We start from the raw sequence: 20,875 nt of genomic DNA on the forward strand, positions 1-20,875 counted from the left end.
AGGAAGGGAGAGGGGGAGAGAGATAGTAACGTCAATGATGAGAGAGAATTATGGAGCGGCTGCCTTCTGCACGCCCCTCACCGGGAATTGAGCCTGCAACCCGGGCATGTGCCCTGACGGGGAATCCAACCTTGACCTCCTGGCTCATAGGTCGATGCTCAGCCACTGAGCCACGCCAGCCGGGCCCCATGACTTTTCTCTGTCCAAACGGAGGGCTCCATGACCCTCCCAGCCACCCAGGTTCAGAATCGGGGAGGCATGACTTCTCCATCCGACCAGACAGCCGCTTGCCCAGTCATCAGCGGTCGGATTTGTGGCCACGAGGACGTGCCATGTTCTCTTCTTCCCGCTTTATTTTTGTTCCCAGTTGGATAATCAAGAATAAGGTTCTCCCTCTTCTCTCCCCTCGTCTGCATCCATCTTCCACCCGGGCATGTAAATTATTGCTAGTGCAGTGTGACCGTGTCACCGCCACCACAGACGTGTCCAGGCCCCCGGCGACTCTGCCCCTCCCTGGGGGGTCGGGTAGGAGCTGGGAGGGGTCGCTCGGCTGGAAGGCCGGGGCCCTGTCCGCACACCTTCGGTGAGGCCTGTTTTAAAGTCTCTGCAGGTGAGGGTGCAGGGGAAGACCCGCAGCTCAGAGCCAGGCGATGCAGAGCGAGGAGGAGTTTTAGTCACTTTCAGGCGACAGGGAAGCAGGACACTGGCCGCGGTGTCCCCCACCACCTTCAGTGAGCATGAAGAAGAGGAACAAAAAGAAATTCAAGTCCCAAAGAGCAATGGGTATCCCATGCTCACAGCAGCGCAGACTCCTCCCTTTGTTACGCAGTTGAAAGAAATGATAACGGAGCAGTAAAGGCGAAAATAGACATCGCAGAACCGGAGACTGTTCCCCTACGTTACAGTAATGATCTGGCTCGGTCAACAGCTGGCCTCTTACTCAGCAGATTCACTCACTCACTCAACCATCACTTCCTGAGCAGGGGCACTTCTGACCCGTTGCTGCGCTCTGGGGACATGGGGCTTAGCTAGGCCTCAACACTATCACCAATGAGGAAATCAATTCCACATTCTCAACAATTTCTATGATTTGATGTCACAAACTGATAGAGCATCAAAAAGGGCGATCGCTACCTTCAGATACTGTCATCTGATGCATTCTTCTACCATTATGGAGAAATCAAAATTTCCCTCTAAATCCTCTTTTCCAGTTTTATGAGGTTAAATGGATGATACATAAATCCCTGTCCAACATTTCCCTCTTACCTCATCTGATTTGGCTTGATGAAATCGACTGCAGCTACATTGTATACCTTTTAGAAATATGTCTCAGTTCTTCCCAAAAGGACATGTCTGACATCGAAAGCACAAGAAAAAACTCCAATAGCACCTCCCCGGGGGATCTGAACTAGTCCCTGATTATGCTAATGGAAGCCAGGAGGTTTTCAGGGCAAAAGAACGATAATAAATTATTCATAAACAGGTCTCTCTTTGGATGGCTTTGGTGCTTCCCGGTTTTCCAGACCACAGAGGACCTGCCATCTGATGTGGGTAAGCTACGCGGAAGGTGCGATAGAGCAGAGTGGGAACTGAAAAGTAACTGGGATTTTTCAGCATTGCCTTTTGCATCTGGTATGTTTACTCAAACGGGTCGGGCAAAGGCAAGAGCCAGGAGCCTGCGCATCCGATGGCCCTCAGTGTCCACAGGCACATGGGGCGGGCGGGGACTGACTCCTGATGGAGCCGTGGCCAGTTCCCAAAGGAAACTGGCCCCCACTGACTCCTGCCCCAGATGAAGTACTACATCCGGGTTGCCAGCCCCGGGGACTGAAGACCGTACGTGGGATGCTGCTGTTTACACGGGTTTCTCAGCGTCTCTACCTCCTTCTCCCGCCTTTTTCCTTCCCTTTTTCTACTTCATTTGCTAGCTTGTTCCTCCAGGGTCTCCACATTGCCCAAGCCCAGGGGCACCTCCTGGTGGCTGTGAAAGGGACGCCCTGGAGTGGCCCAGTCCACACGTTTTGTTGTACCTACAGCGTGTCCACGTTAGGTCAGTGTTCCTTTCCATCATAAGGGGTGGTGATGGGTTTTGAAATGCTTCCGGGTCATTTCTGCCTGCAATTGGCTGGCACTGTAGTTAATTGCCTCCACTTGGTCATTTATTTACAGTTCTTTGTACTCATATCATATAAATAAATGCCTGTCTTCAGTGTAAGTCTCTTGTGTTCCCTGAGCCTCACCTTGACCTCACAAATTTGGAGGAGACCCACTCCATCTCCCCTCTGTGTCCAGGGGGCTCGTGGGTGACTCCCTTGCTTTCCTGACTCTGTGAAAGCCCTGCCCCCACCCTCTGCTTGAGCCTTTCCTGGTTGACGAGCGTTCTCTCTGTTGCAATAACCTGGACACGAGCATCTGCTGGCTGCCGGTGTGCTCCGTCTTGGACGCTGCGTGGACTTCCGTTAGTGCCGTGCTCACATTTAGCCTTGAAATTTAAAAAAGACGGTGAAGAAGCAGAGCAACTCGATTGGAAAAAAGACAAGTTTGAAGCGGGTGGGAGACCCTTTAGGTCCCGATGGGCCGGGGACAGTCCAGATTTATGTCATTTGTTCCAGCATCATTCCTAGAAGCCCTGGCTATCACTCGCCGAAGTAGCCTGGTCTAGAGGAGATCCACGTGGTCCCTCAGTCACCGGAACTATTGTTAGAGCCGCTGCCCGGCACAGTCCTGAGCAGAGAGCAAGGCATTTGCACTGAAATGAGAAGAAGAAGATGCCGACAGTCATCTGCCTCGTCCGCCTTCGCCTGATGCGAGCTGGAAGACGCTGACCCGGCCGCACAGGTCAGGCAGCGCCGGTATTGCACACCGGTGAGTCCCCCCGGCCAGAATGTCTATTGGAACGTTGACTAAGCCGTCCCAGCAGGTCCTGGACAGAGCTGGACTTGACTTCCTCGGAGACAGAAGCCCCTGAGTGGGTTCAGTCCTTCCCGGATGTGCGAATACACACCTAATGGACTATTTTGGCAGTTGGCCATGAGTGGATGTCTATTATCTCTATCTTTCCTAATATCTGTTAAGGGAAAATCAATTTAAAATAGCTCTTATGGGATTGGTCCTCGATATGTAATCACTGGTGGAAAATGAAAGGAAGGTTAAATAACGTTCCACAAAACAGAAGGATCCAAACATTTTTTTCTTTCTTGTCTTTATAAAGGCCTACTTCCTGCTAGACAATAAATTCCCTTCTGATGGAACAAAGCTCAAGACAATGTCCAGAGGGCCAGGGAGGTTTTAAAAGCCACAACAAATCCGGGCTAATGTCTTCATTCTCTCTGGCTGACATGGCCCCATCTGCTCTGCCTTATTAGCACTGCTGGCCCGGTGAGCAGCGTTCCTATTCTTCGTGGCTGACCAGGCTCCGTATGATAAACTACAGGCGCGTCAGCACTGCAGCCACTCTTCCCGCCGTCTCCGTGTCCATCTCACGCCCCCGTCTCTCCCAAGCAGCCACGGTTCCGAAGCCCACTGAGTGTGTGCCACAGACTTCCCATGGCATCGGAGGAAAATGCATTGGAACGCTCATGCCCCAGCGTCTGCACACAGAGAGCTGCTGTAAGTCATGTTTCAGAAGCTCCTCAGGAGTTAAGCCTGCATTCCATCCTGCACAGATCCTGTGCTGTTCATGCTCACGGGGGCAGAGATGACACCCACAGCGGGAAGTAGAGAAACAGAGTTTCCCTCAGAACAGCAGGGCAGCGGGGGGAGTGAAGCCGTGGTCACAGCACCGAGCAGGGCCAGGGAGACCAGAGAGACGCTCCAGCAGAACGAGCGGGTCAGGAGGTGGGGGGGACCAGCACGCGGCGCAGTTCAGCTCTCACTGAGTGCTTTAATAGACTCCCCGCAGGACTAACCGCCAAGGAGGGGTGTCGTGAACCCTGAGCAATATGGGTCTCTGGCCTAAAGCCTTTAGATATTTTGGAGAAATGGTCGCATAAAACCTCGGAACGCATGTCAGCACAGGACAGAATGCCTTCTAAACTGGCGTGAAATAAAAAGGAAGCAACAACAACGAAAACAAACAAACACGGAAGGCGCACCCGGAATGGAACTGGGACCACCTACTTGCAGTCGGTAGACAGACAGTCAGAGTTGCTGGTCGAACGCAGTGAGCAGAATTCGGAGTGACCCCGAGCGGGCGTCAGGGTCAAGGCCAGAGGACGTCCGCGAAGAGAGGTGAGGCTGGAGGCGGCAGAGACTCCAGCCGGCCAGGGGGCTCCGTGGGGCCTGCCTTTGGCTTTGCGGCAGCTGGAGGGAGCCTCCTGCATCTGAGGAGCGGCTGCCCGATGGGCCGCAGGTGCCTCCGCCCGCGCAGGGACTGAGGGATTGAACCGGAGCAGCTGGTGGCGGCACAAACTTCCTACGAACGTGGCATCCACAGCGAGTTATGAATTCTCATGCAAGATGGTTTTGACTGAAAACAATTTTACTTTCTCAGTGATCTGACACGGCTTTATGTTGTCTTCCTGCGGAACGTGTGTTTCTGAGTAGAGCTCTCTTACTTGAGCAATCGCTCAGAGAGAAGCAGTCAGGGATTGCTGGGTCTGCAGCTGGACGGCCGCTGCTGGTGGGGAGTAGTTTTGAGAGATCTTGAGAAGACAAACGAGAAGACAAAAGGAAGTGCTGTTCTGTGAACAGAAACGCTCGTGTGCCTTCGGGGGACGACCCGTCAAGCTAACGCGGGGCCGCTGGCCAGGGGGACGGCAGGAGGTGCAGGCACACTCCGTGGAGAAGCAAGCCATTCCCCCCTGACCGCGGAATGCGTGGGCAGCGGCCACCGGGGTCCGTCACGCAAGTTCGGTCGTAGCATCCACCTACCGAGTGGGTGAAAGGTCACTCAGGAGCCGGTCGGTACCAAATGGCCAAGGGGCGGAGCTCAGGAACCGAGTGTTCAAACACGTTTGCCGTCACGCCTCTCCTACATAAGATTCTCCTCCGGAGCAGGCAGAGCAGGCACCACTGAGGAGTCAATAGCACACAGTGTTCAACACGGCAGCCGGGTCCTTTCCAAACCTCTGACCAAGAAAACGATCCTGGAAAATCATTCCTGGCTGTCTGTGCACTATTAGGGCGTAGGTTAGACACGTGATCCCTCTTAATATTTAACAGCGGGTCCCTATTTATGGCAGAGAATCAGCTCTCATTGCGAAATCCTTGTCAAGAGCTCCACGAAGTGAGACGTCTCTGGTCACGCGTCACGTGTGTGGAAGCGGGGTGTGCCTCAGGGACACAGCCCGGCTGCCCAGGCCAGAGTGACCGGCCCTCGGGCTCAGCGTCCCTGGGCAGCGCTAAGGGAGCCACGGCCCCTGGTCCAGGGGACCCGGCACAGCCTTTCTCTGGGTCCCTGGCAGGGATTTCTCCTCCTGTTCCAATCCCTGGTCCCGGAGGCGCAGGGCCTGTCTTCCCGGGGCAGGGCACGGGCTGGCGGCACGGGCGCGGCTCTGTCTGGGCGGTCACTGCAGGGACGGGCCTTCCAGTGACCAGGTCGCAGCTGTGTGCTGGGATGGGTCAGACTCAGAAAGGCTCGGAGTCCGAGTGTCCCTGTGAAGCTTCATGGTGTTTTCATGCACATGCCACAGGGCCTGGGTCACGTGGGTGGCAAAGGCCATGTATGACATTGTATGTCAAATGTAATTGAAAAAATACATTTAAAGTTAAAAAAAAAAGGCTTATAACTGTGACTTCGTATTTACAATTCAGAGTGTCCTCCTGGGCCTGCGAGCCAGTCACCTGACATGCACTCTTAGAGGGCCTTCCGGTGACGACCCCGGCAAGCTAACGCGGGGCCGCTGGCCAGGGGGACGGCAGGAGGTGCAGGCACGCTTCGTGGAGAAGCAAGCCATTCCCCACCTGACCGCGGAATGAGTGGGCAGCGGCCACGAGGGTCCGTTACGCAAGTTCGGTCTTGGCATCCGACTACCAAGTGGGTGAAAGGTCACTCAGGAGCCGGTAGGGCGGGGCTCCATCCCCTGTCTCGGTGGGGGCCGGGGCCCCAGCTCCCTAAAGGCCCGGCGGCATTTACACCGACCAGCGGCCAGCTCTCCGCCGTTTTCACTCTCCGACTCCACTGAGCGCCCCCAAGGGCGCAGCCTCTGCCCAGATCAGAAGAGCCGGCCTGTCCCGCTGCCGCTGGCCCGCTCAGCACCTCTCCAGGGCTTCCCCCAGCACCTGGCTGCTCCTCCTGGACAGCCCCCTCCCCTCCTCCCGCCCCCATCCTCCCCCGCCCCCTCCACCAGGGCTCAGAACAGGCTCCCGCTACGTGGCCTTGGCGTGCGGGCTGCTCCAACTGCAGGCACGGAGACCCTGCGGGCCCAGAGACACGCTGCCTCTCCCTCCGCGAATGGGAACCCGCCCCCACATGGTCCGCGTGGATGTGGGGGAGAGTGAGGGGAATGAGGACGCTCCGAGGTGGGGCTCAGAGGAGAGCATGTCGCTCGGGATGAGCGGCCCTAACGTCCCGGCCCTCCCAGGAGATGCTGGGCAGCTGGGCCAGCCCACGGGACACGGCAGCTGAGGCCACGTGCCGGAAGTGGTTGGACACGAGCGTGGTTTCCTCATGTGCGTCCTTCAGGGAGAGAATGTGATGTCAGGGACACGTGAACACGTGGCCACACAGCAGAGTGTGGGTCACCAGGGAAAGGAGATGGCTGTGTCAACGTCCCCCAACGTGACACTCAATCCGCATGAGGACTAGTTCAGTGTTAAGGCCACACATCATAGCTGCATGAGATGGACTTGCCAGAGTGTCACCTCACCCCCCTAACCACATACACCATCCCCTCACCCCTAATCTCATACACCATCACCTCACCCCTAACCACATACACCATCACCTCACCCCTAATCACATACACCAGCCCTCACCCCTAATCTCATACACCATCCCCTCACCCCTAACCACATACACCATGCCCTTACCCCTAATCTCATACACCATCACCTCACCCCTAACCACATACACCATCCCCTCACCCCTAACCACATACACCATCCCTCACCCCTAACCACATACACCATCACCTCACCCCTAATCTCATACACCATCACCTCACCCCCTAACCACATACACCATCCCTCACCCCTAATCTCATAAACCATCACCTCACCCCCTAACCACATACACCATCCCCTCACCCCTAACCACATACACCATCCCCTCACCCCCTAACCACATACACCATCCCCTCACCCCCTAACCACATACCCGTAGCACAAACATCTCATGTTACTCTAACACGTTATCGCCACAACTGTCCCTTCTGCTGGCACGGGTCCGAACTGCCAGTGGGAGCCTAAGACAATGCCTTTACTCCTCCACCAAAGTAAGATCTTCACTGAGCCATGCCCAGGGACATCAATATTTTATACGAATCGCAGAGGAAAGATATCTGTGCAGCTATTTAAAAATCCTTCTGTCTTTGCAGGTAATGCAATAGGAAAGACAGAATTAATTATTAATTAACAACAATTAATTATTGATAGAATCCTACGTGCCAGGGACAGTGCTGCGTGTTTCCCTGGACTTCCGTCTTCTGTAATCCTTGCTGCGCATACGGGAGGGTCGCGTTGGGGAGAATGTTTTCAGAGGTAACCAGAGAGCCCTGGGCAGCATGGACTATTCCTGTTGTCTGAGTCAGAGACGGGAAGAAATACTGAAGGGAGTTTTTCTTGGGGAGGCGTGGATTTAGAGCTTGGAAAATCACCCACTCAGAGAAGTAGGAAGAGAGAGAAGCAGGAGAGAGAAGGCAGAGAAGAGGGAGAGGGACCCAGGGGGGAAGGTGAGAGAGGGAGAGGGAGAGGAAAAGAGGAGAAAGAGAGAGAGAACCACACACAAACTGGCCATAGGGAAACTCCATGGTCAGAGAGAAAGCACAGTATTTCCCTCAGGAAAAAGCTCCGAGCTCTGTGGGGTGGCCCGAGAGGGTGCCCTAGATACTGAGCAATCCATACCATTTGTGCTGCCCTTGTGTGACTTCCCACTGTGTACTGGCTGCCTCAGGGGCTGGGGACCGACACAGGCGACAGGACATGCACGCGCAGGCGTCCCGAGCTTACAGGGTAACTGGGGAGAGCCCTGAGGGCCGGCTGGGAACTTCAGAGTCACCACTGTAGTCGTGACAACAACGCTGGAGGCTGGGTGCTCCTGCCATCCTCCAGGACACAGAGGGGACACTGTCCATCCTCCTCAGAGGAAGGCAGCTCAGGTGCCAGCACCTGGACTGGTGGGGGAGGGCAGGATGGCCTTCAGGTCAGTGGCAGCCCCGTCCCCTTCTCCCCGTGGCCCTGCGCAGGCAGGAGTGTGGCCCCTGCTGGGGGCTGGAGGAGGAGGGGCAGGAGAAAGGAGGGAGGGGAGCGAAAAGCACCTCCGTCCCCATCCAAACGTGGGGACACTTCTGAGATAGTCTGTTGGAAAAACAATCTGTCTAGATGAAAAGACTCAGATGGAAAATTCTTCCAGACAGGGAGCGGTGTTTCTTGCTTTTAATTATTATCAAAGGGCAAGCATAGCATAGGGAAGTCTTTCCTTTTTTAAGACAGTAGCATACCCTGCTTTTAGAGAGTGAGTGGGCAAGCTAGGACAATTCCGCCAGACTCTGAGAATAAAAAATAGGTATGTATCTATATCTATATCTAAAAGGCTAAGTGACCATCTGACCATCTGACCAGCCAGTGCTTATGATGCGCATTGACCACCAGGGGGCAGATGCTCAATGCAGTAGCTGTCCAGCTGTGGTGACTTGGCAGTGGCGGTTCTCAGGTGATGCACCCCGGAACCAGAGAGGAGAGAGCCCGATTCCTCGCGGGGCCATGCAATTCCACCTTCGGCCGTGGATTATGTTGTTGCTGGGGCACTGTCGGCCCTGAATCTGGTTCACTGCACACTTGCATTTGTGTTCCACACCCTGTACAAAAGCAACTTTGCAGAGTGCCCTCTCGTACTCTGGGACCCCTTGGGGATGTCGGAGAGCTGGTTTCAGCCCTATCCCCACAGGCCAGGCCGAGGGACCCCCTCTGCTAGAGAGACCCTGCTCACTCTGCAGATGCCCTTCGAGCTGCGGCACTGCCCCAGGTGTGGCAGGCCCGGAGGGACCACAAGAGGTTGGCTCCAGGGTGTGTCCGGCCCGTCTCGCCCAGTCCCACCCCGCTGGCCACCTTCTAATTAATATCCTTTCAATGTGCACAAATCTGTGCACCGGGTCACTAGTACACAATAAAAAAGGTGAAAACTGCCGTCTGCAACAACATGGATGGACCTTGAGAATACCACGCTAAGTAAAAAAGGTCAGACAGAAAAAGTCAAGAACCATATGATGTCACTCATATGTGGGATAAGAAACTGAAAGCAACAAACGAGCAAACAAGAAAAACAAACAAAAGCTCAGAGACACCGACAACAGCGTGGTGGTTACCAGAGGGAAGAGGGGTAGGAAGTTAACAGGAGAAAGGGGGTCAGATATATGGTGAGGGATGTGACTTTGGGAGGTGGGAGTACAATGCAATATACACATCATGTACCACAGAACTGTACACGTGCATTAACCAATGTCACCCCCACACATTTACTAAAAAGTAGGTGTAATTTGGAACAAAATGTGAATGAGTGGTGGCGGACAAATAAGTGGTGTATTTAGCTTGACACCAGAGGAGCAAGCGCTACAAATCAGTCGTTACAATCCCAAAGCCCACAGGTCATTTTTACCGTTTCAGTGGCCTTGGGTCAGCCTGAGAAATGCCCTAATCACTTCTCTGTGGGAATGCACCGCTGTGGAATAACTCGTGCTGCACGTCAGTAGAGCTCTACTCACTCACTCTTCTACTTGGGGCGACATACGTCCCACGTCCAGTGAGACGGCCCCAAACGTCTCTGATGGAGGAGACGCAGGAGGAACTTCGGGCGCAGTCATTGAAGACCATGAAATGGCCCTGGTTTGCAGTGACGGGGCCAGGGAGACAGTCCTTCAGGGAGGGGCCCGCGCACCCACTGCCTCAGCCTCTAAAATCACGCACGCGCTTGGCACTGAGTGCGCTCGGCTTACACGCTGCCCGTGCCCATTTCCAGCTGCGCTCTGTGCTCAGAGGAGCAGTAGCGGGTGCCGGGTTACAGCGCGGCCGAGGAGGAAGGACTGGGCGTGTCCAGGGATGGTTGCAGCCGAGAGGCCTGAATGGGCCGGAGCCCTCTCCTGACAGGCTCACAGCACAAAGCCCTCTGCTCTAAAGGACATGTGCTTTGTTCAGTGCTTTTCTGGGTCCATCTTTGAATTCTCTGTTTTTGAGTGAGGAACCTGAAAATAGCTGGTGCTGGAGCATCAGGCCCATACCCTACCATCACTGGCGGTTGGTCAGAGTAGAAGGGGAGCAATAAGGGCACCTCTGCGTCCCTGCGGGACCCCCAAGCACTCTGAGCCGCGATGAGTAGGAGGGCTACTGAGATGGGCCTTAAAACCTAGGGCGTGGGCCCAGGTAGAGCCACTACAGGTGAGGATTCACCTAACTCAGCAGATACTACAGGCAGGCCTGACGGCAGCTGGATGGCTTGGCTTCCTGGCCCTACGGGGCACATTAAGATTCAATCATGAAATTCTGGCAAAGGTAGTCGGTTACCATTCTTATTATGTTTATGCAAACAATCAGGCCAAATTAAATACACTAGATAAATTAGTCTTGATTTGGATCTTTTGATAAACATGGGGGTAATTTTGAGGAGAAAAATTCTATTTCAATAGAAGTTATTAAAACTGAAGGGTTTTCTTTCCCTTCCACCAGACCATTTGTTACAGTTTGTCTCCGCCGGGTCACAAGCCCACCTCCTTCTGTGCCCAGGCCTCATTGTCCCTCTGACAGACAGCAAGGATCTCTTGGCTCTGAGAGAAACTTCTGACCCGCCTCAGCAGGAAGTAGCTAGAAGAGCCTAACAACGTCCATTTTCCCTAAAAGAATTCAGAGCCAGGATCCTTGAGGTAATATATTAGGCAGTTAGGCAGATATAAGCAGAGCAAGGACGATGGGCCAACTAGCACTACCAGATGCAATTAAGTCTTTCCATCTCTACCTATGTGAGACAAGGGGACTCCCCAGAAGTAAGAGGGAGCGAGGCTGCAGATGAAGCAGCCCAGGAGGCTGCCCTAAAACCAGTGGGGCCTCTACAGATTCTAGTAACTCTTCCAAACCCTGACCTACCCACCTCACCAGCTTACATGGAAACCCAATAAATCCATAACCAATCTTTACTCAAGTTCTTACAGGCTTCACAGTCTACCCAGAAAGCAGTCCAGAAGCTTCTGATCCAGTCCATCCTTCCACCCTGGTGACTCTGTTTGGGTAAAGAAATTTGCCACACAAGGACTGACTCCTACCTGGAAAGGACCACCTCCACGGCAGTCAAGGTCAACGGGATCCCGACGTGGCTTCATCACACCCAGCTTAAGACAGCCCAGGCAAAATAGAGAGTCCAGGACTTTTCGGACCCTCTAAAGATTAGTCCTGGCCCTCATTCCGGGCCCTTATCTTATAAACAGGCCCACTGACTTTATTCAGCAGAGAATTAATTCTATTAAGCTTATAGTCCTCATAGGTCAATATAACTCCCTTGCCAACAATGACCCAAAAGAGTCAATGATTTGACTCATATACATAAAACCAGTGGGGAATGTTGGAGAGTGAGAATTTTTGAGCATGCTTCCAGAGAGGCCGTGGACTATGCCCCAGATAGAGTTGTCAGTGCTGACACCAGGCCAGGCCTTGAGATATGGTCTCATGGCCCCTTCCCAGCACGTAGGCCTTCTTTCACAGAACACTGTCAGCTTTCTGAAGAACAGGATGACCCTGTGAATAACATGGTCGTCATTGGCATGATCCTGACGTTGCTTGGGAAAAACTGTTCTGTCTTGGGTTACTTGTTCTGCAAAAACCGGATGTGGTTAATGTGCTTAAAAGCGGTCCTACACAAAGGGTCGCTGCTGCTCTCTGGTCTCCCTGCTGGAGAATGGCAGAGCAGTCGCCGGGTCGCCCGGCTGCGCGGCTAATAAAGGCTCCCTAAATTTTAATTTGGTCTGGGCTCCAGTGGTCATTCACTCGCATCTACTCCACAACAGACCCACCTGTGTAACTGAGAGCCAGACCAAGAACTAAAACATTCATCACAAGCACCAGACACGTCCTTCAGGCCCTTCCCTATCACGGCCCCTCAACCCTCCTCAAAGCCAACACCGACCCTGACTTCCATCACCATACATTCATTTCCCCTCTTTTGGAAACCATGCAGGATGTGTTATTTTGTGCTTGACTTTTCTCCTGGGCCGCGGAGTGACGTTTACTGTAGAGTAGGATCACATACCGCATTTGCAGGGCCCCCTGCAAAATGAAAATGCAGGTTCCTCACTCAAAAACAGAGAATTCAAAGATGGACCCAGAAAAGCACATGTCCTTTAGAGCAGCGGTCGCCAACCTTTCGGACCTCACAGACCACCCATGGTCCGTGGTTTGTGACCGCTGCTTTAGAGCAGGACCATGTGCAAGTCACAGATCCATCACACACCATGAGGCGGCCTTGCTCTGTAGAATCCCGAAGGACAAATACACTAAATTTCACCTGTCCACCCTACTTTTAATGAACACATTTGAGCAGCCTCCATTCTTTGACTACCTGAATGGTGCTGCTGTGATTATTCTCCTGCATCTTTTGGTGCAGACACGGAGGTGTTTCCATGGGCCACACTGTTATGAGCGGAATTGCAGCGTCATCGGCACACGTATGCTCAGCTTTAGTGGATACAAGCACTAATTTCTTTTTCCAATATACACCCCCACCCCAAGTTCCAGACTTCTCAAAGAGTTCCTATTGCTCCCCATCGTCACCCACACTTGAAATTTTCTCCTTTTCAACCCGGGGATGTGTTTAAAATGCAGATTCATCCGCTTCACTCCAGACCTAACCAAAGCCATGCCAGTGAAGGTTCTCGGATTCTGCAATTTTCTAGGCTCCCTAAGAGATTCTTCACTCAGTCACATTAGAACCAGCCGCTCATCAACGGGGCCGTGCTGCAACAGACCGAAACCTGTCCTCACTGCACGCGGGTCAAACAGGAGTTGAAGGGTTGGTCCTATCGAGGCTGGACCATTACCTCCCAAATGGCGGAGGAAGGGACAGCGAGGCCACCCCGAGGAGGCCGGGCCGGAACATCCGGCACGGCCGTCCAACGTTCCCAGGAGGCCGAGGGTCCGAGCTTCCCGCGCTGACCGTGGGAAGGGGCTTACGATGAGGACCATGGGATCACATTTTCAAAGGGACAAACGGAATGCTCTCCAAGCACACCTTGACAATGACCATCACAGGGTCGTTTTCCATTTCAATCCTCTAAATTTCATTTTAGAGAATCAAAGTAAAATCATACCACTTTACATAATTACGGTGTATTTTAAAGCTTTTCTCGTTTGTTTGAAATCTGTGGGCTGGCCACTTAGCAACAGCGGCCGCTTTCTTCTCTGTTCTCCATTGTAGGCTCTGCTCGTTAGACGTGGATGAAAATGCACAGAATACAGGGATTCTGTGACAATACGTTGTGCTTGGGGAGCAAGCGTGGAGCCTGTGCTACATGCAGCGTAAACAGTGGTTTGGGATCAAATGAATCCTGTTTGTGCTCTTTTCATGTTTAATTTCAGAAGACACATTTCTGGGGATGTTCTCGCAGACCCCGCTCTCCCTAAAACGCCTATTAACAATGCGAATAGACAATGCATCCCAACACTTTATATGCTCAGAGCAGAACGTAATTCATGGGAGGAAAATCCCTTACGCCACTTGGCATATGGATACGGCGCGTGCATTTCTCTGTGTTAGGGGACATGTGCTAAGACATAAAGATTGCCGTTCCTGGCCATCTTTCCACAATCATGCTTCAAACACGCACATCCACAGCAGATGACTACTCTTCGCAGAGCATCCAACCTGTAATCCACACGCGTTTATCTTCGCTTAGGACAGTGAGTGCTGGCCACTTACACAACCAGGGCCGCGCGTCTCTGGGAATCGAACTGCAACCTCCTGGTTCATAGGTCGACGCTCAACCAACCACTGAGCCACGATGACTGGGCTCAAGTTTTAACTACAGTGGGAGAGGGCCTACTCATTGGCATCAAGCTGGTTTGAGGTATTTTCCCTAGTTTTTGTAATAAAGCAAAATTATATGAAGTTTGGTGAATACGGTTGAATAAAAACATTACTCTAGGTAGGTATTCATATTCCTTTTAATCTTGCCTTATACTATCTATCTATCTATCTATCTATCCATTTATCCACTCTGTCCGGAGGAAAACACACAATTACAATTTAATATGTAAACAGAAGGTTCCACATCAATGTTTGGTAGACAAGCATAAATGAGTAAAACACATTTCCTAGCCTGTGATTCAGTCACGTGCTTAGAAGCTTAACACGTGAGCCATGACGTTGAAGAGCAGTCGCCAGCGTCTACCTGGAGGCAGTGCCGAGAGCGCTGAGCATAGACAGAGAGGGTGCACTGACTGCCTCCCTTGTTCTTGAAAACGCAGCCTGTAGAGTGGGCAGCAGAGTGACATCAAACACAACATTGAATTAACTGGCAACTAACACGAATTGATTATTTTGGGAAGCGCTTCCTTCTAGGGCATATGTTCCATGGCCCAACGTCACTGCAAGCTCCCTAACGTATTTTAGAGTTTCATGAACTCAGGTCACATCTACACGGCAATGATAGAAAACGCTCACAGCGCGAGGCGCGTTGGTATGTTTCTAATGTACTCATGCTGGAAGCTGCCTCCTGTCAACTCATTTCCCCAGTTCAATACGCCTACTAGCTTCTGTGGCATGAAAATGGAACCCCAAGACGGCGGACAGTGCGCGGCGGACAGTGCTGGATCGCATTGTGAAGCGGAGCTGCCTTATAAAATGCTACCGCGACATGTTCAGCGAGAGAAAGATATTAAGTCCCACTCCTGTGTATTGAATGTAATTCAACTCAGCGTTTCAGACCTTGGCTTTGCTTTACGTGGCCTGGAAATGCTGGCTGTGCGACTTCGGACACAGGGCTCCATCGTAACAGTCAGGGTTCAGTAGGACGGCAATTCGCTTTTCACATGGCTTAGTTTTACTGTCCTGCTTCCCGTGACTCCTGATTTCACTGCAATAGCAAGTCCGATCATCAGAGAATACTCATTACTTAGCCCAAAGCAATGGTTTCAAACTCGGGCAGTTGCTTTGGCCCATCCAAGACCCACTGGGTGAGCCCTACTGGGGGTGGGCGGGGCAGCTGCATTTAAAGTTTGTTCCTGCTGATTCTGGTGCACAGAGAACACTGGCCCGGGCCTGCCATGACCCATACCTGGGCCGAATCGCCCTACTCCTCCAGCATCCTCATCACACCTCCTACCCTCACGTCAATCCATCTTCAGATCACATCTCCTACCCTCACGCCGATCCCATCCTCATCACACCTCCTACCCTCACGTCAATCCATCTTCAGATCACATCTCCTACCCTCACGCCGATCCCATCCTCATCACACCTCCTACCCTCACGTCGATCCCGTCTTCAGATCACACCTCCTACCCTCACGCCGATCCCATCCTCCTCACATCTACCCTCATGTCGATCCGTCAGTATCTCACTTGAACGTGTCTTCGGCTACATCAGCTCCTCCGGCCACTGTCATGCCAGCCCTCCCGTTCCTTCTCCCTCAGGTTCTTAGTTCCTCTTACCCAACCTCCATTCCACGCTGCCCCGATCCCTGCCGGGTGCTCTCTTTATAGTATTTCCTGGGACATCCCCAGACATGGGTGAGTACAGCTCACAGCTCACCCTGTGCCGTCCAACCGCACTGCATCTTTCTCAGGAATGTCAGTGTCCCTCCCTTTCCACATGAAAACAAACTCAGAGCTGCCCTCCCCTTGTGCCCCTTCCTTCTGAGACCCACTTTGTCACGGGACCTCGTGCCTGCTACATGCACTTTCCCATCACACCTGCTCCCGCCGGCCCTGGCATCTAGACCACACTCCTTGCAGGAGCTCCACCCGTGGAATCCTTCCCATTTCCAGGGGTGAGGGAAACGAGGCTTTCTCCATGGATCCTTCTCAAATCACCCTCTGAGGGGCCATAGTTCTTAGTGATCTCTGTTATGTGCTGATGAACACATCATTGTAGGTATAAATTATTACTTACTAGAGGCCTGGTGCATGAATTCATGCACGGGTGGGGTCCCTCAGCCTTGCCGGCAATCGGGGCCGATTGGGGCTGGCCAGCCGGGTGAGGGACTGCAGGAGGTTGGCTGGCCGCGGGAGGTTGGCCCGCCACTGGAGGTTGGCTGTGGGAGTGCACTGACCACCAGGGGGCAGCTCCTGCATTGAGCGTCTGCCCCCTGGTGGTCAGTGTGCGTCATAGCTAATTGCCGGTCATCTGGTCGTAATAGTCACTTAGGCTTTTATATACATAGGTAAGTATTAAAGTTGCATGAATATTGGTTAAATGTGGCTTATTATTAACAACTGTTAATGTTGACATTTCTTGTTTCTGTCCCAAAAAAGTCTCATTATGTCCTCATTGCAGCGGCCTTTAAAACGGCGAATTGGAAGCCGCTCCCAAACCTCAGGTGGTGGTAGACGTTACCTCTGAGGCCAGACCTCCCCTGGCCGAGAGCCAAGGCATTTTATAGAACACTTATGTGGTGCTATCTTTTCACAATTTTTTCTCCTTATCCAAGGATATGCTTTCGATTAATTTTTTAGCGGGGGAGGGAGGGAGAGTGAGAGAGGCATCTATGTGAGAGAGAAACATTGATCGGTTGCCTCCTGTACGTGCCCCAACTGGGATGAAACTCGCAACCCTGACTGGGAATCAAACCAGCGACTTTTGGTGCACGAGTGACGCTCCAACCCACTGAGCCACACCAGCCAGGGCTGGTGCTATTCTTTTTCAAGCTTTGTATTGATTTTTCTTACATTTGGTTGCTTTCATGACCCGTGGGGAAATTTTCCAGGAAAACTGTAGCTGAGAAGAATGAAAGGGAAATGGTAATACAAAGCCTCACATCTAACTGCCACAGCAGGAAGACTCAGAACTGAAGTCCAACCCTCGCTGTTAAACACCCTGATCAAAGCTCCCTCGGACCCCCTGAGCCGGGCGATTCCTCTGTGTTCTTCCGCGGCGTCCGTGTGTGCGAGACAGAGCCCAGTGGTTGGCCAAAGAAAATGAATGGCTCCCGCGGTGTGGCCTCACGGAGGGAGAGCTTGCTGCCTGCCCCGCCTGCCCCGAGGGCGCCGACAGTGTGGGCTGCGGCCAGGAGTCCACACCCAGGGCTGCCAGGCACTACCTGGAGGCCGGCTCCACCTGAGCATGAGGGTCCTGAGTTGCCCAGCTGGTCCACCCCCGGGCTCTCCCACCTTAGTGAGCTGGGTGTCTGCTGGTGCCTCAGTGTGTGCTTGTGGAGCAGACCACTGAGTGAATGGGTGAGTGAGTGAATGGGTGAGTGAATGAATGAATGAGTGAGTGAGTGAGTGAGTGAATGAATGGGTGAATGAATGGGTGAATGAGTGAGTGAATGAGTGAGTGACTGGGTGAATGAATGAATGGGTGAATGAGTGAGTGAATGAGTGAGTGACTGAGTGAGTGAATGAATGGTGAATGAATGGGACACTGTGGGGACAAGGGACAGGCGTCCTGAAGAAGCTAGCGATGAAGGGATTATCAGTGCGGGAGGTTGGAAGGGTTGAGGGCACTCAGTCGGCTCGGCTGGTGGGAAGGAAGGAAATAACATTCAGGGGGTGGCACCCACTGTGTGAGAGTCGGACACAAGCCCTGGGCAGTCCTGGGGGAGAAGCGAGTGGAGGTGAGGCCGGGCAGGGGGAGGGCAGGGAGCGGGCAGAATAACTGCACACGAAGAGGAAAGACGGCGAGGGGGTCTGCGTACACCTACAAGGCACTGGTGTACAGGCAGAAGGGAAAGGCCTTGGGAAGGATTAATGGTCATGGTTTCTTTCACATCCTCCCATCCGAGGGGGCGTCCCTGTCCCCGGGGGCGGCTGCCGCGGTGAGATGTGACTGTGGTGCCGGCAAAGCCATCTGCACGGGCAGAGCTTGCAGAGTAACCCGTGGTGAGTTTCCCGAAGCCCCGGGTTCCGGAGGACGAGCTGAGCACAGCTCCACAGAGGGTTTGGCGTGTTCCCGCCGGGAGCAGCTTAGAGAGGACGTGACTGTGGTTCAGTCCCTCACACGCACGTTTCTGCCCGTGGCTCCCCCGTCGTTTGCATGTGAAGGCGGTCTGGTCGGCGATGGGGGCGATGTCTCGGCCGGTCCAGGCTACGGAGCCGTGGCAAACCACGGGAGGACGCCACGGGGAGGGGCAGGGAGCCGTGGCAAACCACGGGAGGACGCCACGGGGAGGGGCAGGGAGCCGTGGCAAACCACGGGAGGACGCCACGGGGAGGGGCAGGGAGCCGTGGCAAACCACGGGAGGACGCCACAGGGAGGGGCAGGGAGCCGTGGCAAACCACGGGAGGACGCCGCGGGGAGGGGCAGGGAGCTCCGGGGCTGCAGCCTGCGGAGCCCCTTACGTGAGGTTGGCAGCTGGTGCGCCGCAGCCTCGCCGCCTACAGGGCCCCGTGGACGTCCCGCCTGCAGCTGAGTCGGTGGGACCCAATGGTGGATGCGGACGAGGCCCCGTGAGTCAGCACAGATTTCACACGTTAGACCCAGAACCAGAGCGGCATTTGCATAAACGTGTTTGCCACAGCCCGGGAGGGAGGCCGGATGGAGACATCTTGCCGCGCCTTTGGGACTGGAATTAGACAGGATCCACACAGTCTGTTGCTATACGAGTCGCTCTAAGGCCGTGGTTCTCAGCCTTCCTAATGCCGCGACCCTTTAATACAGCTCCTCATGTGGTGGTGACCCCCAACCGTAACATTATTTTCGTTGCTACTTCATAACTGTAATTTTGCTACTATTATGAACCATAATGTAAATATCTGTGTTTTCCGATGGTCTTAGGCTCTACAGCAGCGGTTCTCAACCTGTGGGTCACGACCATCGGAAAACACAGATATTTACATTACGATTCATAACAGTAGCAACATTACAGTTATGAAGTAGCAACGAAAATAATTTTACGGTTGGGGGTCACCACAACATGAGGAACTGTATTAAAGGGCCGCGGCATTAGAAAGGTTGAGAACCACTGTTCTAAGGTGTATCCCAATGATCACCAATCCCTCCCCTGTCCCCGCAGCTCGTAGCACTTGGAGGGAAGATAAGGCAGCGCTGTGGTCCTACAAAGTGTCCTGACCCTCAGAGCACGGGAATCCAGCCAGGCGGACAGTGTTTATTTCTCTGGGAGGTGGGGTTAGGGAATATATTTCCTTAAGTTTTCCATGTTCAAATGGCATACACGACCTTTATAAGCAAAAACTTACTTCTTCATGCCTTACCCTTCTCATCAGCCTAGTCACGATATTGCCCAGTTACATGCAATCAAGTCAGAGCCAACCATGTATCAACATACACTGCCCCTTCTCTAACCATGTGCTTTTTCCCAGTTACCGACAAATATGCCCCGAAGACCCCTATTTCCCAGGCCTTGTACCATGTGAATGTTGTGAGCACAGTAAGGAATTATATTAAAAAATACAGACAGCTCTAGCTGGTTTGGCTCAGTGGATAGAGCGTTGGCCTGTGGGCTGAAGTGTCCTGGGTTCGATTCCTGGTCAGGGCACATGCCTGGGTTGCCGACTCGATCCCCAGTAGGGGGCGTGCAGGAGGCAGCTGATCAATGATTCTCTCTCATCATTGATGTTTCTCTCCCTCTCCCTCTCTCTTCCTCCCGCTCTAAGGATCAATGAAAACATACTACAAAGAGAGTCTCAAGGCTGTTCCGATCAGCGGCCCGGGGAACAGAGACGTTAGAGGCAATGAACCGGCAGAGCACTGCGCCCAGCGATCAGGGCTTTGAGGGTTACGCGGTGAGCAGAGGAAGGAGCCATCTATAATAATAAAAGCATAATATGCTAATTAGACCGACAGCCGAATGTCCTTCCGGACAAAGCCGTGCGGCTGCGAGGGCCAAGGGCAGACAGCCGTGGTGGCCAGCAGCGGCAGCAGGGGCAGGGTGATGGGGGCAGCGCCTTCCCCTGATCGGCCCAGTTGCCTCCCCTGGGCTCCTGGACTGTGAGAGGGGGCAGGTCGGGCTGAGGCCTCCCTCTGCACGAATTTTCATGCACCGGGCCTCTAGTGAGGCTATAAGAGGTTGGATGCTTTGGATATTTTTATCTTCAGTCAAATCTGGTCTTTTGTTTCTATTTGTTCCCTCCTCCCTGCTACTTTCTTTTCTCCTTTTTCACTTCCTTTATTTCCATTTGTAAATTCTATGACTTTCTTGTCTGCCTGCCCCTTCCTTACTCATCTTGGCTGAATTCTCCCCAATCTCGCAACCACAGGCCACGTAGTCCTTTGTTTTTAACTTTTCCCATTTCCACCTCAAATTTATGCCAAATACTTTGGATTCCCTTTTTTAAAAAAATCTAACACTTAGAATGCATGTTTTGTATTAATATATGTGGTGGCTAAGAGAGAATATTTGGCAGTTTCAGCATTTGGGGAAAATGAGTAGGTTATGGCGATGGCAGAATTCTTACAGGCCACGAGCCAGGACGACTGTGGCGAGGGCACCGGTCCTCGCCCGGCCGGCCGTGGGAGCGTGGCACGCAGTCCTGGGCGTCTACAGAGGAGAAAGCTCACAACACGCAGGTGTGCGCAGACCGAACACGCCAGTGGCCACCCACGAAGCAGGCTCCGCGTTCC

At 53.2% G+C, this 20,875-nt stretch overlaps 1 protein-coding gene across 3 annotated transcripts in view; it reads right to left on the minus strand.

The window, feature by feature from the left end:
* The window catches only part of PRKN (parkin RBR E3 ubiquitin protein ligase), a 534,126-nt gene that overhangs the window by 162,452 nt on the left and 350,799 nt on the right, over window positions 1-20,875 (minus strand). The window lies entirely within an intron of this gene.

The sequence above is a fragment of the Eptesicus fuscus genome, chromosome 10 (assembly GCF_027574615.1).
Source record: "Eptesicus fuscus isolate TK198812 chromosome 10, DD_ASM_mEF_20220401, whole genome shotgun sequence".
In the NCBI taxonomy this organism is placed as follows: Eukaryota; Metazoa; Chordata; class Mammalia; order Chiroptera; family Vespertilionidae; genus Eptesicus; species Eptesicus fuscus.